The 27588-nt window shown below is 36.6% G+C and overlaps 1 long non-coding RNA gene across 1 annotated transcript in view; it reads right to left on the bottom strand.

The window, feature by feature from the left end:
- LOC141370452 (uncharacterized) overlaps window positions 1-27588 on the bottom strand; it is a 1695799-nt gene that overhangs the window by 1259483 nt on the left and 408728 nt on the right. The gene's annotated exons all lie outside the window — the stretch shown is intronic.

Genomic DNA, 27588 nt, shown 5'->3' on the forward strand with positions numbered 1-27588 from the left:
CAAAACTTTTCTAGTTATGTCTCCTGAGGCAAGGGGAAATAAAGCAAAATAAACTATTGGGACTACATCAAAGTTAAAAGCTTCTGCACAGCAAAGGAAACAACCAATAATACTAAAAGACAGCCAACCAAATTAGAGAAGATATTTAAAAATGACATATCCAATGAAAGGTTATTACCCAAAATTTATCAAGAACTTACACACTCAACACCTAAAAAACAAATAGTCTGGGCAGAAGACATGAACAGATATTTCTCCAAAGAAGACATCCAGATGGTCAACAGACACATGAAAAGTACTCAACATCAGTCATCATCAAAGACATGCAGATCAAAACTACAATGAGATATCACCTCACACCTGTCAGAATGGCTAAAATAAAAAATGCAAGAAGGAAAAGTGTTTGGTAAGGATGTGGAGAAAAAGTACCCTCATCCATTGCGGGTGGAAATGCAAACTGGTGCAGCCACTGTGGAAGACAATATAGAAGGTTCCTCAAAAAATTAAAAATAGAATTACACTAGGGTTCAACAATCCCACTACTGGGGGTTACCTAAAGAATACAAAAACATTAATTTGAAAAGTATATGCACCCCTACGTTTATAGCAGCATTATTTACAATAGCCAAATTATGGAAGCAGCCCAAGTGTTCACTGCTAGATGAATGGATGAAGATGTAGTGTATATATACACACATATACAAACATACACATGCAATGAAATATTACTTGGCCATAAAAAAGAATGAAATCTTGCCATTTGCATCAACACAGATGGATGTAAAGAGTACAATGCTAAAGGAAATAAATCAGACAGAGAAAGACAAATACCATATGACTTCACTCAAAAATATGAACAATGGAAAAAAGAGACAAACCAAGAAACAGACTCTTAACTATAGAGAACTGATGGTTACCAGAGGGGAGGTTGTTGGAGTGATGGGTAAAATAGGTGAAGGGGATTAATAGTGCTCTTCATGATAAGGAGCACTGAGTAATGTATAGAATTGTTGAATCACTATATTGTACACCTGAAACTAATATAGCACCTTATGTTTACTATACTGGAATTAAAAAAAAAGAGAGATGGTCATATTTATTGTAGCTTTAAAAAACAAAATATAGTTAACATGGGGATTGGCAAACTTCTTATCTAAAGAGACAGTAAATATTTTAGGCTTCACAGGCATGCAGTATCTTTCTCAACTACTCAACTCTATGTATGTTAAGGAATAGATATGGGTGTGCAATTTAACTTTATTGACAAAATCAGCCAGCTGGCAAGTATTTGGCCCCAGGCCACAGTTTGCTGACTCCTGAAAAAACACATTGAGTATTCCAACTCAGGAATATCAATCCTAACACACAACAGACAAATGAAATATAGAGAATTACTGGGACTGAATAATTAGAGCCCTTAGCTTCAGAATAAACTATGTGATTTAAAATCATCGTATAAAAATCCTGCAGAGGTCCCAGCCCCAAATGATGAAATAGGAGACTCAGAATAATTATTTCTAGTATTTATACTAAATATTAAAAATACATTATAAATACAAGGTAGATACCTTATCTAAAATGTCTAAAACAGACATTTTAGTCTAAAATAGATTAAAAATATGATGGTAAATAGGAAATCTCATATTTTTAAAAGAATAAAGACAATTATTTGATTTTATGTAGGCTTTTAAAAAAATATGTTAAGTAATAGAAGATTCCTGGGACCTCACTTTTGCTTATAGATTAGGGAATTCAAATACTAAATAAGAAAGAATAACAGATTGGAATTAGCCAGACAGAATCATAAGGCCCGCTTCACAGTCCTTAGAAATGAGTTGAAAAGATGAAAGTATTGTTCCAGATAAAGGTCTGATGTCAGTCTGGAAGGGAGTTGTGAGGGGCTGCCTATAATAGTTTCATTATTTGATCATTAGTTAACCAATATGCAATACTGCTAAAAACAAGAGAAGAGACTAAATTGCAAACATAACCAGGTATTTGGTGCCGGGGGGGGCTCAGTCAGTTAAGTGTCTGACTCTCAATTTCGGCTCAGGTCATGATCTCACCGTTGTGGGATCGAGCCCCATGTTTAGCTCCACACTGGGCATGAAGCTTACTTAAGATTCTCTCTCTCTCTCTCCTCCTGCCCCTCCCCTCTCACTCCCTCTCTAAAAATAAAGAAACAAATAAATAAATAAAATGTTAAGAAAACCACAATCAGGTATTCAGGAAGATATTAATTTCACTGTTTTTGGTGATATGAGATCAACTTCAAATTGGGAAATGGATTATGCAGAAGAGAAACAATTATATTTGTGACAGAAGAGGTTAGCAATAAGAATTTTTTACTATTATTTCACAGAACTGTTACTTATTCATTTTTGAGTTTCTGAAAGACCTTAAATTCATTTCAATATTTAGTGAACACCTACTCCAAACCACACACATATAACCTACTTCTACTCCATGTGGCTATCTTCCATTTTGAATGGCTAGATCATCCTAGTAATTTTACCTTTATCAAAAAATGGTTCTACTTCTCAGAGCAAAAGAGTATTTAGGAAACATCTCTGACAAATATAAATAGTGGATACCTTGCTCTCTTCATTCATTTGACTCCCAATTACAGACCCAACGTGTCTTCCCAAAATCCATTTGATAGATTCTTAACCCACAGTACCTCAGATTGTGACTGTACTTGGAGATACGGCATTTACAGAGGTAATTAAAATTAAATGAGATCATTAGAGTGGGCTCTGATCCAATATGACTGGTGTGCTTATAAGGATAAACTCAGAGACAAACATGAACATACACAGAGGACCATCTGAAGACATAGGGAGAAGAAAGCCAAGGAGACAGGCCTCAGAGAAAAACAAAACAGCACAAAAACACCACCCTGCCAAAACCTTGATCTCACACTTCTGTTTCCTAGAGCTGTGAGAAAGTAAAGTTCTGTTTTCAAGGCAACTAGTCTGTGGTACTTTGTTATGGCAGGCTTAGTAAACTACTACACTTCCTCTCTCCCCTATAGTACCAATCGAGGAATGGCAGCAGTACAACAAACTAGCTAAAAGTCAACTTACTCACCCCTCTATTTCCTCCGGCTACAGTGACTAATAGCAATTACCAAAGTATGTCACATGGTTGGACTGAAGAAAGAATAACGGGCTACAGGTGGAGGAGGAAGGAGGCAGGCTCATTGCAAACAGCAGTTCTCCATTTTAAGAAAAGCTATAAATAGATGTAGAAAATGCAGTTGAAATCCATGTGGTCAGAAACTATACCTTGTCCCTCTTTTTGTACATTCCCAGTTATTGGCTGCATTCCAAAGGCCAGTTGTTGGGATTCCAATTTACCATGAAACTGTCAAAAATAAGGGTTGTTTCCTGAGACCTTGAGAGTCTGCTCATCATTTCAGAGAAAACTGAGGCTCTTAAACATTAATTTGATCAGTCACAAAGGTAATGATTCGTAGATGTTGTGGTTCATTACAAACTCACATCAGTCCTTTTCCAAAGTTTATATACTATGGAAACCCTACCTCAGTGGGCAGTTTATTCATTATTTCAACAAATGTTTATTGATTGCCTGCTATGTTCCAGAGACATTTCTAGTTATTTAGGAACAACAGTGAACAACACAGACTAAACCTGTCTCCTTGAGTGTATATTCTAACACTGGGTAATGGACAGTAAACAATAATCATAATAGGACATTGCATTACATAATATGTTACAAGATTAAAAGTATTAGGCAGAAAAGAGAAAGTATAGCAGGGTAAAGGGATTGGGAATAGCAGGGTGGAAGCTGACATGGACCCGGCCAGGAGGCAGTTTGCAATTTTAAATTGGGTATGCAAGGTAGGCTCATTGACATCTGAGCAAATAATTAAAAGATAAAAGGGAGCTAACTAGAAACGTATTTATGTAAAGATTGATCTAAAGAGAAAATTCTACTATGGGCCTTAAGCTTTAAGACTGGAGCCTGCCTTTTTTGAGAAACAGCAAGGAGACCAATGTGACTGCTACAGTACAGTGAATGATGGAGAAAGTAGTAGGAGAGGAGTGAAGGCAAATAAGGGAAGGTGATGGTTCAGAGGGCCTTGCAGGCCACTGATTTTGCTCTAAGTATAATGCAGAGCCATCACAGGGTTTGTTGATGTTGTTTTTAAAGGAAAAAATATTTTTGTTACTTTTTCAAATTTAAATTCAAGTTAGTTAAAATATAGTGTAGTATTGGTTTTAGGAGTAGATTTAGTGATTCATCACTTACATATAAAACCCAGTGCTCATCACAACGAGTGCCCTCCTTCATGCCCATCACCCATTTAGCCCATCCCCCTACCTACCTCCCTTCCATCAACCCTCAGGTTGTTCTCTATAGTTAAGAGTCTTTTATGATTTGTCTCCCTCTCAGTTTTATTTTATCTTTCCTTTCCCCTGTGGCCATCCGTTTGGTCTTAAATTCCACATATGAGTGAAATCATATGATATTTGTCTTTCTCTGAGTGACTTATTTTGCTTAGCATAACATACTTCAATTCCACCCACATTGTTGCAAATGGCTAGAGTCCATTCTTTATGATGACTGAGTATATTCCATTATATGTGCATGATGGTCCATTATACATACATATATATACACACACATATATACATATACATATGTATATACATTTACATATGTATATGTATATATATGGTCCATTATATATATACATACACATACATGTGTATATATATACATATACATACATATATATACATACCACATCTTTTTTATCCATTCATTAGTGGATGGACACGAGCTCTTTCCATAATTTGGCTATTGTTGATAATGCTGCTATAAACATTGAGGTGTATGTGACCTTTTGAATTGGCATTTTTGTAATCTTTTGAATAAATACCTAGTAGTGCAATTCCTGATTTTCAACCTTTTGAGGAACCTCCACACTGTTTTCCAGAGTGGCTGCCCCAGCTTGCATTCCCAACAACAATTTAAGAGGGTTTCCCTTTCTCTACATCCTTGGCAACATCTGTTGTTTCCCAAGTTGTTAATTTTAGCCATTCTGACTGGTGTGAGGTGGTATTTGTGGTTTTGATATGTATTTCCCTGATGCCAAGTGATGTTGAGCAGTTATTCATGTGTCTGATGGCCATTTGTAGGTCTTCTTTGGAGAAATGTTTGTTCATGTCTTCTGCCCATTTCTTGATTGGATTATTTGTTCTTTGGGTGTTGATTTTCATGAGTTCTTTATAGATTCTGGGTACTACCCCTTTATCCAATATGTCAGTTGCAAATATCTTCTCCCATTACATAGGTTGCCTTTTAGTTTTGTTGTTTCCTTCACTGTGCAGAAACTTTTTATCTTGATGAGGTCCCAATAGTTTATTTATGCTTTTGTTTACCTTGCCTCTGAAGACTTGTCTAGTAAGAAGCTGCTGAAGCCAAGGTCAAAGAGGTTGCTGCCTGTGTTCTCCTCTAGGATTTTGATAGTTTCACATCTCACATTTAGGTCTTTCATCCATTTGGAGTTTATTTTTACGTATGGTGTAAGAAAGTGGTCCAGTTTCATTCTTCTGCATGTGACTGCTCCCAGCACCATCTGTTGAAGAGACTGTCTTTTTTTCCATTGGATATTCTTTCCTGCTTTGTCAAAGATAGTTAACCATATAGTCGTGGGTCCATTTCTGGGTTCTCTATTCTGTTTCCTGGTCTACGTGTCTGTTTTTGTGCCACTTGTGTCTTGATGACTGCAGCTTTGTAATACAATTTTAAGTCTGGGATTGTGATGTCTCTCACCGTGCTTTTCTTTTTCAGCATTACTTTGGCTACTCTGTCTTTTCTGGTTCCATACAAATTTTAGGATTGCTTGTTCTAGTTCTGTGAAAAATGCTAGTGTTATTTTGATGGGGATTGCACTGAATGTGTAGATTGCTTTGGGTAGTATAGACATTTTAACAATATTTGTTCTTCCAATCCATGAGCATGGAATGTTTTTGCATTTCTTTGTGTCTTCTTCAATTTCTTTCATAAGTATTCTATAGTTTTCAGCATACAGATCTTTTACCTATTTGGTTAGATTTATCCCTAGGTATCTTACAGTGTTTGGTGCAATTGTAAATGGGACCAATTCCTTAATTACTCTTTTACCTATCTGGTTAGATTTATTCCTAGGTATCTTATAGTGTTTGGTGCAATTGTAAATGGGACCAATTCCTTAATTATTCTTTGTACTGCTTCATTATTGGTGCATAGAAATGCAACAGATTTCTGTAAATTGATTTTATATCCTGTGACTTTGCTGAATTCATGTATGAGTTCTAGCAAGTTTTTAGTGGAGTCTTTCAGGTTTTCTACAGAGAATATCCTGTCATCTGTGAAGAGTGCAAGTTTTACTTCTTCCTGGCTGATTTGGTGCCTTTTATTTCTTTTTGCTGCCTGATTGCTGAGGCTAGGACTTCCAGTACTATATTGAACAACAGTGGTGAGAGTGGACATTCTGCCGTGTTCTTGACCTTAGGGGAAAAATTCTCAGTTTTTCCCCATTGAGAATGATAGTAGTTGTGGGTCTTTCATGTTGAGATATGTTCCTTCTATCCCTACTTTCTTGAGGGTTTTATCAAGAAAGGATGCTGTATTTTATCAAATGTTTTTATGTATCTATTGAGAGGATCATATGGTTCTTACCCTTTATTAATGTGGTATATCACATTGATTGATTTGTGGATATTGAACCACCCTTGTAGCGCAGGGATAAATACCACTTGATCATGGTGAATAATCCTTTTAATGTGCTGTTGGATTAGAACAGCTAGTATCTTGGTGAGAATTTTTGCATCCATGTTCATCAGGGATGTTGGTCTGTAATTCTTCTTTTTAATGGGGTTTTGTCTGGTTTTAGAATCACAGTAATGCTGGTCTCATAGAATGAGTTTGAAAGTTTTCCTTCCATTCCTTTTTTTCTTTTTTTGAAACATTTCAGAAGAATATGTATTAATTCTTCTTGGAAAGTATGGTAGAATTCCCCTGGGAAGCCATTTGGCCCTGGACTACTGTTTGTTGGGGTATTTTTGATTACTGGCTCAATTTCTTTGCTGGTTATGGGTCTGTTCAAATTTTCTGCTGCTCTAACATGAAATATTCTGAATATATCTGTTAAGTCCATCTGGTCCAATGCATCATTCAAAGCCATTGTTAGCTTGTTGATCTTCTGCTTAGATGATCTGTCCATTGCTGCACATAGGGTGTTAATGTTCCCTACTCTTATTGTATTATTATCTGTAAGTTTCTTTAAGTTTGTTATTGATTTATATATTTGGCTGCTCCCAAGATGGGGACATAAATATATATAATTGCTAGATCTTCTTGTTGGATAGACTCCTTTATTATGATATAGTGCCCTTCTTCATCCCTTATTTGTTATTAATTGTTTTATACATTTGGCTGCTCCCAAGCTGGGGGCATATTTACAATTGTTAGATTCTCTTTTTGGATAGACCCTTTATTATGATATAGTGCCCTTCTTCATTTCTTATTACCGTCTTTGGTTTAAATTCTAGTTTGTCTGATATAAGTATGGCTACTCCAGCTTTCTTTTGATGTCCACTACCATGATAGATGGTTCTCCCCACCCCCCTTTTAATCTGGAAGTGTCTTTGGGTCCAAAACGAGTCTATTTTAAGCAACATATTGATGGGTCTTGTTTTTTTTTTAATTCATTCTCATACCCTATGTCTTTTGATTGGAGGATTCAGTCCATTTACATTTGGAGTAATTACTGATCCATATGAATTTAATGCCACTCTATTACCTGTAAAGTCACTGTTCCTGTAGATTGTCTCTGTTCCTTTCTAGTCTTTGTTGCTTTCGTTTTCTCTTTCCCACACAAAGGGTCCCTTTTGATATTTCCTGCAGGGCTGGTTTAGTGCTCATGAACTCTTAGTTTTTACTTTCTTGGAAACCCTTATCTCTCCTTCTATTCTGAATGACAGTCTTGCTGGATATAGTATTCCTGGCTGCATATTTTTCCCATTTAGCACATTGAATATATCATGCCACTTGCTTCTGGCCTGCCAAGTTTCTATGGACAGTCTTCTGCTAACCTTATGGGACTACCCTTATAGTAGTTAAGGACATTTTGTCCCCAGCTACTTTCAGAATTCTCTCTTTATCCTTGTATGTTCCAAGTTTCACTATGACATGTCTTGCTGTTGACCTGTTTTTGTTGATTTTTAAGGGGAGTTCTCTGTGCCTCTTGGATTTGAAGGCCTGTTTCCTTCCCCAGATTAGGGGAAGTACTCAGCCATAACTGGTTCAAATAAACCTTCTGCCCCTTTTTGCCACTCTTCTTCTGGAATGCCTATGATATGGATGTCATTGCATTTTGTGGAATCACTGAGTTCCTTAAGTCTATGTGATCTAATAGTTTTCTTTCCCTCTTCTTTTCAGCTTCATTATTTTCGATAACTTTATCAGAAGATAAATTCTAGTTTGTCTGATATAAGTATCACCTATTTGTTCCTCTGCTTCTTCCATCCTCATTCTGCTTATATCCAGTCAGTTTTGCATCTCAGTTATAGCCTTATTTTTACTTCAGCCTGACTAGTTTTTAGGTCTTTTATCTCTGCAGCAAGTTTCTCTGGTGTCTTTGATGCTTTCAAGCCTAGATAGTATTCTTATGACTGTTGTTCTAAATTCTTATTCAGATATATTGCTTATATGTGTTTTGAGCAAATCCTCAGCTATGATTTCTTCTTGATCTTTCTTTTGGGAAGAATTCCTCCATCTTGTCATTATGTCTAGATTTCTGTCTTTTTCGTGTTATGAAAGCTTGTTATGTTTCCTGCTCATGAGAGTAATACTATATTAAGAAGGGGTCATACAGTGTCCAGGGTCTGGCACTTCAGGAAGTGTTTCTGATGTGTGCTCTACGCATTCTGCTGTTATGTTTTGGCTGCTCTTTCCCACAGGTCCGTCCTCTGCAGAATTCCTCCTTGCTTGCAGTGGGGAGTGTTTGGACCTTCAACTAGATGTGCTTTGATTTGTTTGTACAGATAACCCTAATTAAAAAAAAAAAAGCCTGATCCAAGAAAAAAAGAAAAGGAAAAAGAACAAAAAAAGCAAACAAAATCTACAATCCTAATTCAAAAGAAAGAGAAAGGAGAAAAGAAAAAAAAAAAAGGAAAGAGAAAAGCCTGATCCAAAAAACGAGAAAAGGAAGCAAACAAATCTACAAATCAACAAAAAACTGTAAGCCTGATTTCAAAGAAAAAAGAAAAACAATTTAAAAAAATGTTAAAGTTAAAAAAAATCCTAGTCAGATTTCCACTAGAACTGAAGCTAGTGCTTTTGAGCACTCTATGATCAGTAGAATTGGTACATGTGGGGGGCCTGATTCGTGTTCTGAGGAAGAGGCCCACTATGCTGGCCCACAGTAAAATGCCCCTGCCAGGCGCAGGGGGGATGATTTGGTGTGACTCCAGTCTCCACTGGAGGTGGAGAAGTCTTTCATTCTGAAGTCCCACCATGCTGGTGGAGGGGTGGGGTGGGGCATGGAAGATGATGTCACCCCGCCCTCTTGACCTCGGGGAGGGGAACTCAAGGCCACAGCTGCTCAAGAGGCCCTCACAGAGAAGCAAATAATCTACCCTCCTGTGTCCCAGGCTTTCATCAGATCCCTGCCCTCAAACGGTCTGTGCCCAGGCCATCAGCATACCTGGTGCCATAGTGCTTCTGTGTTTTATCTCTGGCTGGCAGATGGGACTCAAAACTCCAAATCTAAAGGACCCATCAAAGTGCAGACCTGTCCCCTCCCCCAGAGGAGAGCCTCCCAGTGCTGAGTCCAGCAACATTCGGTCCCAGAAAAGCAGTCATATAGCCACAGAGGTGCCTGGAGTTGATGTGAAGCACAGCAAAAGCTGTGCCTAGGTAATCTGCCCTCTGTGCATACCTCTGTCCCTGAGGTTGAACAGGAACTCAATCGTGCCCAGTGGGTCTTTTGTCCTCGGAGAGGCAATATGCCCTCTTCCAAATGTACTCCAGGAAGGGGAATGTCCAGTGAAAGCCAGGGGATCAGCACATCGTGGCACCTTGCATGAACCCTACATGCTGCTCTCTCTCCTGCTCCTCCCTCTCTCCCTAACTTATATGAAAAGGGCTCCCTCCCCAGAACTACCACTTTTCTTTCCCCCAAATCATGTCTCCAAACCTTGCATCTGCCATGTTCTCTCCTTCCAATTGTGCAGATTGTTTTCTTAATCCTCAGACTGATTTCCTAGTTTTTCAAAATGATTTGATATTGATCTAGCAGTGTTCAAAGAATGAGGCAAGCCCAGGATCCCCCTACTACTCAGCGATCTCAACTCCTCCCCTCCAATCACAGGGTTTTGACCAAAAATTAATTCTTATTAAGAGGAATGCTCGGGCTGCTATATTGAGCATAGATCTGGGTTTTAGGCAAGGTATAAGCAGGGAGAGGAGTTAGGAATTTACTGAGGATATCCTCTAGAAAGATGGTTGTGGCTTGGATCATGGTAGCAGTGATGGAAATGATGAGAAACCACTGATTATTGATATATTTTAAAGATATGAGCAATGTGAAAATACTCTGGCATATTAGATATGGGTTCGGAGAGAAAGAGGTGAAGAAACTTATTGTGTTAATATGTGAGCTATTTCCATTAAGGTTTCTCTTTTATATAATGCATGTTGCATGGTGTGATAAAGCCTGAACTTTGAAGAAAGGCAGATGGACGTTGATTTCTGGCCCTAATGTGTATTAGATATCTCTTTCAACAAAATAGTGCTGTGTTTAAGAGCTCAAGTCTAAAGTCTTATGATTCTTTATGTGAAAGCTGGCTCTTTTGCTTACCAACTTTGAGCAATTTACTTTGACCCTCTAATAATCCTCAGTATCCTCATTATATCATTGGGATAATAAACATAATTACCAGAGAGAGACAAAGATGTAGGGGAGGGAGAAAGAATGTATTACATCTGTTAAGGCCTATTGAGCAGTATCAGCTCAGTGTCAAACATATAGCAGGTGTGGTAGATTGAATTAGTAACTCCAATGCCTCCTCCCTCCCCATACCACACCCCTTGCCATGTAATTTTGTAGTTGCTCCTTCTAAAGAGGAAGGGTGTATTTCCTTACTTCTTAACTTTGGGTTGATCCCTGTGTCTTACTTTGGCCTGTAGAATGAGGCAGAAGTGACAGTGTGTTGATCCTTAAAAGGCTTTGCATATTTCTGCTTTTCCTTTTGTACCTCTCTCCTGGATTCCCCTGGAAATGAGAGCATTCTGGGGCAAAGCACATTCTTCAAACCCTTGACCTGCAGCTGGAAACACAGCAGCTTCAGCTACCTCACTCTGAAGCAGAACTGTCCAGTCAGAGACTAGAGGAACCCCAACCAACCTCAAGACATGTGAATAAGATCCAACAGTTGGTCTTTTCAGTCACTGAGTTGGGAATGCTTTGTGGCACAGTTATAGCTCAGTTATACAGTAGTCATTGAATAATTCTAGCCTCTTTCCTTAACATTTTGATTAAAACAAAAACCAAACAACCTATTTGTCAACTGAATCACCTTCTTTTGCTATATTGCTTTTAATACTTTAATGCTGAGAGCAAATTGGGAGTTAAGACACAGGCCAAATTCTACAAAATACTAAATTCTACATTACACCACTCTGTCACTAAACTCCTCCCTCTTAAAGTTACAGAATACGTTAGAGTTTGGTAAGTGCTAGAAAGCTTCAAATGGACTTGCCAGCCAGAGCCAGTGAGTTTGAGCAATATCCCTGACTATATCAGAGCACTCTTTCTTACTCACTGTAAATACAATAGGGGATTGAGCTGCTTTAAGCCAATTCTTTCCAAATGAAATATTCCTAAAAGAAAAGATAAAACATTCTCTAGTGTGTTGGGGGTGTATATTGCTCTCACTGAGGCTATTACTATATTTTAAATAATTTTTAAGTGATATATACAGAGAGAGAATATTTGTGTCTATCCTCATTATTTGTGGATTCTGTGTTTACAAATTTGTTTACTACCTAAAATATATGTAATCCCAAATCAATGTATGCGAGACTTTCAGTCATTTGTAGACAAGTGCAGAGTGGTGAGAATTTTGAGTCACCTGGTGACTTGTGAGCCTTTTCCCAGCTGAAGTTGAACAAGGCACTTTCTGCCTTGTTTCAGCACTCATACTGGAAACAAGTGTGTCCTTTCCATGGTCTATTTAGTGCCATGTTTTCTCATTTTTGTGCTTTTTATTGGTGCTTTCACTGTTTAAAATGACCCCCAAGTGTAGTGCTAAAGTACTATCAAAGCTGTGATGTACCTTATGGAGAAAATATGTAAGTTAAATAAGCTTTATTCAGGCATGAGTTACAGTGATAGTAACTGTGAGTTAGTGTTAATGAATAAACAATATATAATAAGGGGTCTTCACACATAAAACAAGGTTATACACTGATCATTGGACAAAAATGTTGTGACCAGAGGTTCATAGAACTGGACACTATATTTTTGCTAGGAGCAGTGGTTTAGTATTTGCTAGTATAATATTTGTGGTAACTATAGAACAAAACTGCAGCAAATGGGAATTGACCATGTGTACATGTGTATTTGTGTGTGTGTATTATATATATTCATATACCTGCATATCTCCCTATATTGACCAGATGTCTCTCTTAGAATAGCATTTTAATGATACCCCCCAATAGTTTCAATCACCATACAGTTCTTTACAGAAAGAAGCCACTGTGGGTGCCTGGGTGGCTCAGTTGGTTAAGTGACTGCCTTCAGCTCAGGTCATGATCCTGGGAGTCCCGCATCGGGCTCCCTGCTCAGCAGGGAGTCTGCTTCTCCCTCTGACCCTCTTCCCTCTCGTGCTCTCTCTCTCTATCTCATTCTCTCTCTCAAATAAATAAATAAAATCTTTAAAAAAAAAAAAAAAGAAAGAAAGAAGCCACTGTAAGACAAGCCTAGGACCTGTCATGAAAAGATGGTGAGAGATAATTTTCCTAAGTGTATTAGACATTCAGGTCTTCATCTTTTTAAACTTCTTGGGTTGTAACACTTAAATGAGTGAGATTATTACCATGAGATTCAGTGGGAGAAAAAAAGCTGAATGTCCCAAACTGACTTATAAAGCAACATGTCAAAAAGAGTTAAACATCTCATTAAAATAAGGATTATGAAAAGATTTAACAAGAAGTATCAAGAGCAAGAGCTTATCCCTAAAATAACCATTTCTTCAGTGGATTCCCCTGCCTTTTTTAACTGAAAGCATTTTCTATGTATCTCATTATTACATGTAAATTCTATTGCAATAATTTTATTACTTTTGTCTTTGATCTCTCAATCCCTAGCCCAGTGTCTGCCACACAGTGCATATCGTGAAAAATTATGGAATATTTAAGTGTCACCATACGACACCAGAGCTTCACATACATTTTATATGCATACATATGTGTGCATATAATTTGTGATATTTAAAAGGTAACATTAATCTCAGTATAAACGACCCCAGACCAAATACTTTACCTCACATTCTTAAGGAATTTCTTTTTAAAATTTATCTCCATCTAAGACCAGACCAGTTGTTGGAGGAAGTCACTGAGAGGGCATGACTGCTGATTGACATGCGAGCTGGACCCAGGAAATCAGAGGCTCCTTGCCCCCTTCTCTTGTCCTTGGAATGTATGTTCCGCCCACTGTTCCCACAGGTGGAGTCATTATAAGGATACAGCCTTGAGAGAGTAATGTGTTGTTGAGACCATCTGGAAGGTATACATGACTGAACCTAATTAAGGCCTCTATAGAAACCTCTTAAGGTTCTCTCAGGTGGGTCAAGAGATCTACTTGTCTTGTGGCCACCCAAAACAAGCCTCCCATGTTAGTTGCCTTGTTTATTAAACCTGCCTGCTACCAGTCTGCAGTGACCCGCCTCTTTCTTTGGTCTTTTCCTTGCCCTTTGTGTGTGGGGCTGTTTTGCAAATCAACAGCAGTGTAGTGGAAAGAGCATGATCTTTATTAAATGGGGGTTTACATTCCAGTTCTACCACTTAGTCATCTTGGAACATCCAAAAAGCTACAAAACTTTTCTCATCTTCAGCTTCTTTATATATAAAATGGGTGGTAGAATAAAACTACTCGAGAGAACTATGTGGATTGTGCCAGATTTCACATGTGAAGCTGTCTGCATATAGTATCCATTTTATAGATGCTCGTATTTTTTCCCCTAAGGTCTTACTTATGTGCATATCTTCAAATAGTTCAATGATAAATTTACTTCTCACAGAGATGATCATTGCTGTTGTTTTAATTTTCAGAAATGTAGGAATCTGGATTGCAGCTGGAGGGCTGTGAATTATCAGAAAAAGTTTCTGCTATAGGCAATAATTTTAATGTTAATTAACTCCATCTGGAAGGAAAAGCAGGTGTTGAAATTGATCACTTAAGTACAGAAAGCAGAGGCTGTTTACTCAACTCTCCCTAAATTAATTTGGCTGAGCTTGTGGTTAAATTACTTTCAACTCACTTTTCTATAAATGCCTTATACCAAATGCTGAAATTGGAAAAAGAAGTAGACCAAACAGATTTTAATGAAATGTAACAAATTGGACTGAAAGGTTACCTAAAAATAAAAATTATATTTTAAAAATGGAAAAAATGCAACAGTTTTGCTTTAATAGCAGGTGGAATTTGAGCAAAAACCTACAGCATTTCTCATGTGTTGTTCACAAATCACCTGAAACAAATCAAAGTTTGTGCACTAGAAAAAATAGAGTCCTCTACCCTCTACCAGAACAATTGAGTCAGATGTGCCAGGAAGTTCCAGGAAACAGCATTTAACAAGTCAGGTAATTTTTATTCTCACGAAAACTTAAGAATCATTGTCCTAAGTGTGAAGAGACACCAAATCTCACAATAGTGATATAGGGTCCTAGAAAAATGACAGATTAGTATCATGATTGTCTGAGAAAGTGAAACATAACATTGAAACTTGGAAAATATCAGTAAACAAATCTACATTTACTATTTAAGAAAATGCTGACAAAATGATAGTGTTCATTCAATTTCTTTGCCTTCTATCATCATCTAAACTCCTCAACAGAAAGCCCAGGTTCCTGAAACTTCTTTCCAAGGCCTTGCATAATCTTATTTGATTGTCCATTCCACTCCAAGGTGCAGTCCCAAACCAGCAGCATCATATCACCCATACTTACAGAATCAGAAGTTCTGGGGACAGAGCCCAGCAATCTGTGTTTTAGCAAGGTCTCCAGATGATTCTGATGCAGACTAGAGTTTGAACACTATGCACCCTTCTTGGTTCATCATGACTCATCAGACTTTAGTCTGCTGTTATGAACATGGCATTAGGGATGAAACTACTGTGGGAAATATAACTGGGTCTCTTGTTTCCATTGCTAGACAGGGTACAAGATTTAGCTGTAAAATGAATAAGTTCTGGGGATCTAATGTATAGCATGGTGCCTGAGACAAAGATAATGCCCAAACCTGAGAAAAGAGTAGGATTTTAAAGATCATAAGACAGTATTTTTACACTAGGGTAAATTTGTTCCTAATATCCTACCTTTTTTTTTTTATTATTTCAAAGCCTGCCTACCTTGAGGTTTCTATTAAAACAGACTTTATCAGAAAGGCCTTTCAGCTGTGTGAACTTGAAACAAAACAGAGTGTATCAGAGCCTCAGTTTCCCTATGTATAGACTGAAGATAACAGTATTATCTAACCATAGAGAAATAGTATGAAATGAGGGAATAGATGTAAAAGTGCATTTTAAACTTTAAAACATTAATTATATGCTTGTAATGTGGTGTCACAGTATTTTTTATACTGAAGGTTTCAGAATTTATTGTTTGGAGACTGTCTCCTTTCACTGACCTTTTATACCACATTAGCACTGTCTATATAGACTGATTGAACAAAGTGCCTTTTTTTTTTTTAGTAACTCATTCATCAAATCTCAACCCTCACCCTCCACCTCACAGTAGAACATTTTTCAAACTTTCCTTACTGTAAGATTAACCAATGGTGCTTTTTAAAATGTCATATTCCTCAATTTCATAAAATCCATCTATGAAAAACCCACAGTGAATATCATCCTCAATGGGGAAAAGCTGAGAGCCTTTCCCTCAAGATCAGGAACACGATAAGGATGCCCACTCTTGCCACTATTCAACATAGTACTAGAAGTCCTAGCAACAGCAATCAGACAATAAAGAGAAATAAAGGGTATTCTGATTGGCAAAGAAGTCACACTCTCTCTTCTCAGATGACGTGATACTTTATGTGTGAAATCCAGAAGACTCTACCCCCAAATTACTAGAACTCATACAGCAATTCAGTAATGTGGCAGGATATAAAATCAATGCACAGAAATCAGTTGCTTTCTTATACACTAACAATGCAACTGTGGAAAGAGAAATTAGAGAATTGATTCCATTTACAATAGCACCAAAATCCATAAGATACCTCGGAAGAAACCTAACCAAAGAGGTAAAGTATCTATACTCTAGGAACTACAGAACAGTCATGAAAGAAATTGAAGAAGACACAAAAGGATGGAAAAACTTACCATGCTCATGGATTGGAAGAATAGCATTGTTAAAACATCTATGCTTCCCAGAGCAATCTATACCTTCACCACCATCCCGATCAAAATTCCAATGACATTTTCAAAGTGCTAGAACAAACAATCCTAAAATTTGTATGGAATCAGAAAAGACCCCGAATCGCCAAGGAAGTACTGAAAAAGAAAAACAAAGCTGGGGGCAACACGTTGCCTGATTTCAAGCTATATTACAAAGCAGTGATCAACAAAACAGCATGGTACTGGCACAAAAACAGACATATAGACAAATGGAACAGAATAGAGAGCCCAGATATGGACGCTCAATTCTATGGTCAAATAATCTTCGACAAAGCAGGAAAAAATATGCAATGGAAAAAAGTCTCTTCAATAAATGGTGCTGGGAAAATTGGACAGCTATATACAGAAGAATGAAACTCAACCATTCTCTTAGACCATTCAAAGATAAACTCAAAATGGATGAAAGACCTCAATATGAGACAGGATTCCATCAACATCCTAGAGGAGAACATAGGCAGTAACCTCTTTGACATCGGCCACAGCAACTTCTTTCAAGATACATCTCCAAAGGCAGTGAAACAAAAGGGAAAGTGAACTTTTTGGACTTCATCAAGATAAAAACCTTCTGCACAGCAAAGGAAACAGTCAACAAAACAAAGAGGCAACCCACAGAAAGGGAGAAGATATTTGCAAATGACACTATAGACAAAGGGCTGATATCCAAGATCTATAAAGAACGTCTCAAACTCAACAACCAAAAAACAAATAATCAAGTCAAAAAATGGGCAGAAGACATGAACAGACGCTTCTCCAAGGAAGACATACAAATGGCTAAAGAACATGAAAAAATGTTCATCATCATTAGCCATCAGGGAAATTGAAATCAAAACCACATTGAGATACCACCTTACACCAGTTAGAATGGCAAAAATTGACAAGGCAAGAAACAACAAATGTTGGAGAGGTTGTGGAGAAAGGGGAACTGTCTTACATTGTTGGTGGGAATGCAAGTTGGTATAGCCACTTTGGAAAACAGTGTGGAAGTTCCTCAGAAGGTTAAAAATAGAGCTACCCTATGACCCAGCAATTGCACTCCTGGGTATTTACACCAAAGACACAGATGTAGTGAAAAGAAGAGCCATATGCACCCCAATGTTCATAGCAGCAATGTCCACAATAGCCAAACTGTATAAAGAGCTGAGATTCCCTTCAACAGATGAATGAATAAAGAGGATGTGGTCCATATATACAATGGAATATTACTCAGCCATCAGAAAGGATGAATACCAAACTTTTACATCAACATGGATGGGACTGGAGGAGATTATGCTAAGTGAAATAAGTCAAGCAGAGAAAGTCAATTATCATGTGGGTTCACTTATTTGTGGAACATAAGGAATAGCATGGAGGACATTAGGAGAAGGAAGGGAAAAATGAAGGGGGAGAATCAGAAGGAGAGATGAACCATGAGAGACTATGCACTCCAAGAAACAAACTGAGGGTTTTAGAGGGGAGGGGATGGGAGGATGGGTTAGCCTGGTGATGGGTATTAAGGAGGGCACGTATTGCATGGAGCACTGGGTGTTATACGAAATCAGTGAATCATGGAACACTACATCAGACACTAATGATGCACTGTATGGTGACTAACATAATAAAATAAAATAAAATTTAAAAAAATTTAAAAAACGTCATATTCTCTAGTGTCTCCCCAGGAAATTGTCATTATTTAGGCATGAGATCCAGGATACTATATAGTTTAAGAAATACCCCAAGTGATTGTTATAATGAGTTGAGTGTGGAACTATTACAGTAAATAGTAAAATTTGCTAGAGATTTAAAAACAAAGACAAAAATCCTCTCAATTGTTACCTAATATTAGCATAAATATGATTTTTGGACATGTATTATTTTTGGACATTTTTGTGTGTGTGTGTTTGTTTTTTTGTTTTGGTTTTGTGTGTCTGTTGATTTTTTTTAAATTCCAATATATTTGCCAGAAATGGGAGAGGAGTAATTTCTTTTTTTCCTGGAAGGAAGGTATGTTTTGGTAAGGCATTAATTTGGATAGACAAAGTTATAAGAGAGTAACAACTTTGACACCAAATCCCAGTGGGTTAACACAATAAGTATCTCTGCATCATTCACAATGTATGTCCGTTGAGGGTTCGGAGGGACTGGAGGAATGAGAATAGAAGATATACTCCATATGGTGACTAAGGGAACCAGAATGAGTTACTAGCAACTTGTAAGCTATACCATCCGGGAATTGCAGCCTTTTGATTATCAAGATAGGGGAAGGGACAGACTAAAAACTCAAATTTGGGTATGTCCATGCCTCAAGCCAGAAGTGACACACAACTCAATCCTTAGTTCATTGGTCAAAACAGTCAAATGGCATCATCAAAATGGAAGGTGCTTAGAAATGAAGAGTGACATATGGAATATTTTGCAAGCTTTACTATCTCTGCCTCAGCCTACTTTAAGTTCAATGAGTACTCTAAATAAATAACCATCAATCTTTAAGCAATTTAAAGCTACCTAGCAATCTGGGAAAAGGAGAAAGCTCTAATCAAATTGGTCTCTTACCCCAAGAATTTAAATTTTAAGACTGTAGTAGTGTAAATCATTAAGTTACAAGGAGTGTGCATTAAAGATCTTAATGGTGTGATACATGCTTTAATTTCAAAAAATGAACACCTTTAGTAAGACAGAGCTTCATGAAAGAAATTTGATAAATTAGGACCACAATATTTAGAAAAACTCTGGGAATATGCAGGTATGTCCTAAACTTTAAGGGAGTCACCATGAGAAACACACAAATCATGCTTGTATAATAACACATGGGCTAAATCATGAAATTCAGTGTATGATTCAGGAAAATACAATATGACTCATCATCATAGGAAAAGAAGAAAAACCAGTATTTTTAAGAACCTTCCTATGCAAGGATTCAGCTAATGCTTTACCTATGTTATCTCTGTTTTATCATTGACTAAAACCCTCAGAAGCAAGCATTATTCCCATTTTACAGATGAGACAAAATAAATGTGAAACAACTGGATTAATGTTACGCAATTAGTAAACAGCAAAACTAAGATTCAAACCCAAGACTGTGGGTCCCATGTTGTGTATGGGAATGTGTATATTTTTCTCATTATATTAAGTGATGCTGTGCTAACCTAGGACCTCCTTCACTAAAATCTTGCCTTTATAAAAGAGAAAGAATACTTGTAAAACGCGATACCAGTAATTTTTAATGAAGTCATAACCCATTCACAGCCATACTCAGTGATCCTGTGATAACTTCATGTATAACATTTCTGTGCTACAGGACCAGAGACATATAAAACAAATAGGCATGATCACTGAGGCATATTCCTTTGAACAGTCCTTTTCCTCCTAAATCGCACAAGAATTGGCAGCTAATTAGCAGCTCATTAGCAACATTGATAAACCATGTGACAAAAACAAATGCTGTGCTAACAGAAGGGAGAGCTTTCCAATGAATATGAAATAGAATATAGGATAAAATCAAATTGCTGAAACTAGCTTCCTATAGATCTCCAAATGATTCTTGTCATATTTCATGATTTCTTAGTCATTCATGCATTCAGATATATATTAATCACCATGTTCAAGGCAATGTAGTTTTGGGGATGAAAAATATGTGTCAAATACAATTATTGCCTTCAAGAAGTTCATAATACAAAAAGATGATTAAGGAGTCTATAAATTCCCTTTTTGTAAACAATCTTTATAAAGCTGAAATATGATCTTTTTAGGTAAAAGTTGGCATTAGCATTGATGTATCCACACATGCACATCTGACTACATATTTGTTAGTTAGACTGCTATTAAAGGAATTCCATGGCTAAGGGACTGGAAACAATTTTGATGTGTATAAAAATTGGATCTCACAGATTAGTTTGAAGCATTTTGAATAACTAGACTTAATTTTCATACAAATCTGACCTGCCACTTTTTCAATTAAAAGCATTCAGTTATCAACCATTTCTGTTAAAACAAAGTTGTAACTCCTTAAAATGGTGCATAAGGTCTTGACTTGTCTTTCCATTTTGTGCCTGTTCTGTCCTATTCATGGATCTCAAAATATATATACCACACTGTATCACACCTGTCACTCCCTTTACACTGTATGACCTTCACCCATCCTACCAACTCACTTTATCTTTATAATTCCTCCTATATTTTTTTTAAGATTTTATTTATTTATTTGAGAGAGAGAATGGGAGAGAGAAAGAGCACGAGGGGGGGAGGGTCAGAGGGAGAAGCAGACTCCCCGCTGAGTGGGGAGCCTGATGTGGAACTCGATCCCTGGACTCCAGGATCATGACCTGAGCCGAAGACAATCGTCCAGCCAACTGAGCCACCCAGGTGGCTCATGTTTTAAGATGCAGGTAACATCATCAAATATAGAAGGCCTCCCTAAATTCAAGTCAGATTTGATATACTTCTTATCTACCGATATTGAACTCATCACACCATATAATAGATACCTTATTTGTCTGCTATTTATCCCTTTATCCCTTGAACTTTTTTGAGAGCAGAGGTTGTATCTTCTCATCTCTGTATCTTAGGTGGCTAATACTGGGCAAGGACATAGTATGAACTTAATATCTGAACTATTAAATGCATCAATAAGTGTGTGCTATTCCAATTCACATCTATAATGAGAATATATGAATGCTGGACCCATGAAACTCTGCTTTAAGCTATAGACATGGTTAAAAGAAAAAGACATGTACTAACATTGTTTTCTCCTAAAAGAACAATTCCGGCTATTTTAATAAAATAGCTAAGTAGATCATCTTATAGAACAACACTTCAAGGAAATAAATGTAGATTTTTTAAATGGTCCCTTCAGTATAATTTGAACTTGTCATGATCATAGCTTAGTTACATGATTACATCTAGGGGAACTTATTAAAATTATAGAACACTTATAATTCTCTGCTTCAACAGATAGTAGCTATTAACATTATTTGAGTTTTCTTTTTTTAAAGATTTTACTTATTTATTTGAGAGAGAGAGAGCACATGAGCACAGAAGTCGGGGGGAAGAGAAAAACAGAGGGAGAGAGAGAAGCAGACTCCCTGGTAAGCAGGGAGCCAACTTGGGGTTCAATCCCAAGATCCTGAGATGATGACCTGACCGAAAGGCAGACACTTAACCGAGTCACCCAGACACCCCAATATTATGTGAGTTTTCTTTACAATCTGCCTTTGCAAAAGATTGAAGTCTTAACAGAACATATATTTTCCTGATCTTTCTTAAATGTAAACAGGAAAAAAAGGAAATCCTAGGTTCAGACTTCTGGAACATGAATGCAACTTAACAACTGAGCTGAATGTACTTGTGAAGCGAATAAGAAATTGAGCCATGAAAATAAGACATGGTGTGTGAAAAGTCGACTTGTGAGTACCACAATAAGAAAATGTTCCTCTTCCCTCCCACTTCCGTATTATGCCCAATTAAATCACCTTCTAATTCATTTTATCCACTAAGACAGGTTCCATGAGAATTAAAATGTTGGGGTAGAAGTTAAGAGTAATCCTTAGGCCCTGTCGGCTGGCGAACTTCGTTTGTCCATCTCTATCACTGGCCTTATTTGGGAAAAGAAGATGGGAAAAAAATAACCTTTAGAATACTAAAAATTAAAAGGATGTATATCCTAAAGAAATTAACATAAACTAAGAAAAATAGTCACTTTCAATAGAAGACAAAATTAAATTGCTTTTGAAACAGATAAAGGATTAAAAAGAGGTTGTAATAAAAAGATGTTTCTCGGGTACCTGGGTGGCTCAGTTGGTTAAGTGACTGCCTTCGGCTCAGGTCATGATCCTGGAGTCCCAGGATTGAGTCCCACATCGGGCTCCCTGCTCAACAGGGAGTCTGCTTCTCTCTCTGACCCTCTTCCCTCTCATGCTCTCTATCTCTCATTCTCTCTCTCTCAAATAAATAAATAAAATCTTAAAAAAAAGACGTTTCTCTACTTTTAAAAAAATCCAAAAAAAAGTCAACAGCATCAAACTTATTTGAAAGAAGTGCATGAAATATAAAATCATATTACCAGTATCAAGAAAGCCAATGTGAAGCTACAGAAAGTCTAGTCATTAATGCAAAGAACAGACTGAGAAATCTCTTGAGAATACAGAAGAAAAATAAAAGCGTGACAAAGATTAAAGTACCAAGAGAGCTGATAGATACAGAAGACAGAAAAATAGAGCAAATGTTGAAATCTTAGAAATTCAGTATAAATAAAATTATATGATATAATTAACAGTGACAAATTTGAAGAAATTCCTCAGGAAGTAAAAATATGAATGTCTTTAAACTTTTCAAGCAAAACAAAAATGTTTCATAACAAGCTGCATTTTGCAAAAAAAAAAAAAGTTGAATTTCAATGATAATTTAAAAAGACCCAAACATTAAAACAGCATCTAAAAATATATGGAATTATTCTGATTCAATCATTCCCTGTGGCAGTAAATTCCAAAAAGTGATGAACCCAAATTTAAAGGATTTTGAGTCTGTCTATATATAATGTTCCAAAGGATAATGAGTATGGATCAAGGTAAAGATATAGTAAGCTATGCCAGATAGGTAAAAATGTTCAGAAAATGTGTTATTTTTGAAAAAAAAGGAGAGAGATTTTGCCATCATATTTAAAATAAAAAGCCAGGAATAAAAAGAAATTACTAAAAGGGTCTATGAAAACAATGATGTAAAATGAGTTTAACTTTATATTAACTCTATATTTTGTAAATATACATTTGTTCATAAAACATTTAATATCACAAGGATTTGAAAGAGAAGTTATTTATATAAAAATATATTAACACTGAAAATCAGGTGGTCATGAAAAACTAAGAATGCACTCTGATTAGGACAGTTTCTTTATAGTTATCTAATTATTAACATACATCTTTTTGTAGAAAACACAAGTAGAAAGAAACATGTATATGTACATGTGTGTATGTGTGTGTGTGTGTATATATATATATATATATATAATCTCCATCTAACTCCCTAGAATTAACCTGGCATACTTTGTGGTAAGCATCTTTTATGAAATGGGAAAAAATCTCCTCCATTATATTCAGAAGTTCCTTATTGTTGTTGTTTTTAATAGTACATTACTCATAAGCATTATGTTATAAAGGGTTCTTTTTGTTTCCTTGAGATGCTCTAGCCATTGTGTTTTGCTACATTCAAAGTATTTGTAGGTCACTTCCCTGTATGAATGTACACATCACTGTCATCATGTCTGTTTCCCATGGGTGGTGTGGGTAGTGATGACTAGCTGGCATGCCTAGGAACTAATTCTAAGGCAACCTTATATAGCTGTTGTGTGCCTTAATGGTCATGAGAAACAGATACAATTTCTTACCTATCTGGCTAAAAATGGTGTGAATACAACAGGAGAGCTAATGGTAAAAGAAGTGGCCTTATGGCTGAAATGGGTAAATGAAGCCCTGGTTTCACATGCATATTCTAAGAATCATGATGTTCTCTTATATAACCCCAGTATAGCTATAAACTTCAATTAATTTTACATAAATACAACAACTTCTGTCTAATTTGTTGTTTGTATTCTGATATTTTCAGTAGGCCAAATAATGTCCTCTTTAGCACTTTTTGTTCTTCTCCAGTCTAGGGCCAGGTAGAACATTACTTCTTAGGCCTCCTTTAATCTAGTGTAATACTGCAGTCCTTCACTGACTTTGATGCTGACATTTCTGAAGATTATAGTTCACCATTCTTTTTTCTAATAGAACATTTTTCATTTCACTTGTCTGAGGTTTCTTAATGATTAACTTTCAGGTTTTGCATTCTTGGCCAGGACACAACATAGGTAACAAGTCCTCCTTAGATTTTGAGGCACATGATGTCCATTGATCTCTCATGAGAGATTTTAATTTCAATAATCTAGTAAACATTTTGCCCACTTAATGGACATTTGTTCATTGATTATATGCAATCAAATATATATGCATATATTTTTTCAAATATATATTTCAAAGCAAAACTATGCGACTCATGACCATTTTGTGTATGTTCATACATGTCTTTACTATTGAATGTTGAGTTTTTTGTTTAAGCCTAGGGTTTGCCATGATTGAGGTATTGTATGAACATTAGAAGAGTGAAAGTACTGCATGTGCTAGTAAGAAGGGGAACACAATTAAAATATAAAGTTCAGACTTTAACCAAAAGTGATTAAAAATAACAATAAATATTACACATGACAATGAATTAAATGCCTCAGAGAGAATCAGTCTCAAGAACCAAAAACAAACAATGGAGGGGAGGAAAATACAGGAAAAGACAATGAAAAGTGGCTGATCCACTTAGCTCCTACGTGGGTAGGAGCAGCAAAAATGTTGTATGACTATACGCCTAATATTTATAAGAAACCATGTGTAGTGGACACTGTGGTCTGCTGTTTAGATCTCTCCTTTGGGAACAGGGCTTTCTTTCACTGCCCCACCAGCCAGTGGTAGTAGCTGCTGATGGCTCAAAGCTATGCTCCTCTCTGGGAATTGTTCTCGGCCAAAGAGAGGTATCTCAGCTAAGGTTATGTTCCCTCTGTGTGTGTGTGTGTGTGTGTGACTAGGAGGAAGCAGCCTGAATCTAGTGACTAGTTGATGAGATTTTAAAAAGTTCAGGTCTCCTTGATTTGATTCTGCTCTTCCCTTAAGGTCTAGACCAGCTGATGAAATTGCTATTGAAAGGCCTAGATGATGTAGGATATTCAATCCCTGCCTGAATATAGCTGACAAGGTGTTATCTATAATATCTTTGTACACCAGAGTAGTTTTACCTTCTTTGATAGATTTTGAATAAAGATAAATCTAGTTTAAATTTACTTAATAAGTGACACCTGATAGAAAAAAATAAATACAAATATATGTACTTTATGTATTGCTTATTATAGGTGTGTGTGTGTGTGTGTGTGTGTGTGTGTGTGTGTGTGTGTATGCCTTTCAACTTTCAAAGGAGATTTTTTTTTAAGATTTTTAAAAATTATTTATTTGAGAGAGAGAGAGATCACAGGGGAGGGGCAGACACAGAGAAGAGGGAGAAGCAGACTCCTGCAGATATCAAGACCTGAGCCAAAATCAAGAATTGGATGTTTAACTGACTGAGCCACCCAGGTACCCCTCAAATGAGTAGACTTAAACAAAGCTTTGTCAAAGCATTTTTAGGTATTTTCTCATCTTCAAACCAAACTCAAATAGTATCCATATTTACAGAAAGAGAAAATGAGTCTTGAAGAGCTTAAACAACTGGTTCAAAGCCACATGGCAGCAAGTGGTAAAGTTAGGATTTGAACTAGTACAGGTGACTTCAAAGTCTTAATTATTTGATCCCTTTCACGATGCCACTGCTCCAAAATATGATTTAGACATTATTTAAATTACTGGGAAAAGAAGGGAAACAAAACCCCATCATATTTCCATCCATAGATGATTACTTCCCTTGAGGAATCAAGATAAATGTACAGTAAAGCATGAGAACTTTGTATCCACACACCTGGGTTCAAACATGGACTTTGCCACTAAATAGATGGGTGATTTTAGCTAAAGGACTGGACCTCTCCAAGTCCCAACTTCATCTGGAAATCAGGACAGTGATAATAACCTCCAAGAGTGTTTGTGGAGATAAAATGTGGTGATGAGTTAAAGTGCTTAGCACAGTTCTTGGTGTATAGTAAACACTCAATAAATGATAGCTGCCATTACATTAGATAGGACATGTGAAAGAACAATACTGAAAGGTTGATTCTCTTCTTTATTTGTAGTAATAGAACATTATTAATCTCAACAAGTCACAAGGTATTTCAAGGTCAAATATTTAACAATAATTAATTATATTTTCCTTTTAGTAAATCATTATTGGAAGAAATCATTAGGTGACCTTTTTTGGTTACAGCAATCCAATAAAACTTACATTAGCCAGTGTTTCAGGAACATTAGTCTAATGTGCTTTCAGAGATTACCTTCTCTGAGCAGTATAATAAGTTTGTGTGAAAAGCATAAAGCATGTAATATATAATAAGATTTGGACTTTAATGAACCATCTTGGCAAAGTGACTAGTACTATAATTCAAAGGTGAGCTTTCCTTAATTAATGAATTAAAAAAGCCAAGAGTATTCCCTAAATGCTACATTTGATTATACTTTCATTTATTTTTGTTTTTACCATATACCCCTGAATTGTTTAGCAACATGAAGTGAATCTTAAGTGACCTTGGTTAGGAAAATAATAGGGAAGAATAGGAGCAACTTAAAAAGAGATGGCATAGCTAGCAATTTGTGTAGCTTCCAAAGCATGGAAATATTAGCAAGTTTAGCTATTTTTCATATTGGAGTGAGGCAGCTAAAGGATTAGCTCTACTATAGTGTTACAGAAGTTTATGTGGGGACAGAACAAGTATTGGTCAGAAGCAAAAATGTAAGCTCTGCATATTTTAAAATAATTTTCTTTGTCTCTCATAATAGCCTTTTTCTTGGATTGTCCCCCTACTACCAGGAAACACAACACCTGAGATTGGCCACCATCTTGTTCTTTGTTTCAGTAGGTCATGACTTTGTTTTCAACAGTCATGCTGAATTATGCCTAATCAATCCTTTTCTCCTTCCCTCATCAAAACTAAACTGAAAACTGAGATGTGATCTGCTAACCTTTGAACCATTATCACTGACACTAGTAATCTTTAGTTGCTGATAAAATCTAGGGATACTTTTTCCCCATATTTATTAGGAATCCTACAGTAATCACTCTGGTTAAGACTTAGCAGGAATTTGTGTCTGAATATCCTACCACCCACCTTTGTCAGGTTCCAGGACAAAGAATCATCTTCATAAGGACAAAAGCCAGATGAGAAACAAAGTGCTAGTGACATTAGTAAAGTTTGTTAGTAGAT

Source organism: Callorhinus ursinus, unplaced genomic scaffold (genome assembly GCF_003265705.2).
Source record: "Callorhinus ursinus isolate GAN/ISIS: 27379988/994484 unplaced genomic scaffold, GSC_fseal_2.0 scaffold35, whole genome shotgun sequence".
Classification (NCBI taxonomy): Eukaryota; Metazoa; Chordata; class Mammalia; order Carnivora; family Otariidae; genus Callorhinus; species Callorhinus ursinus.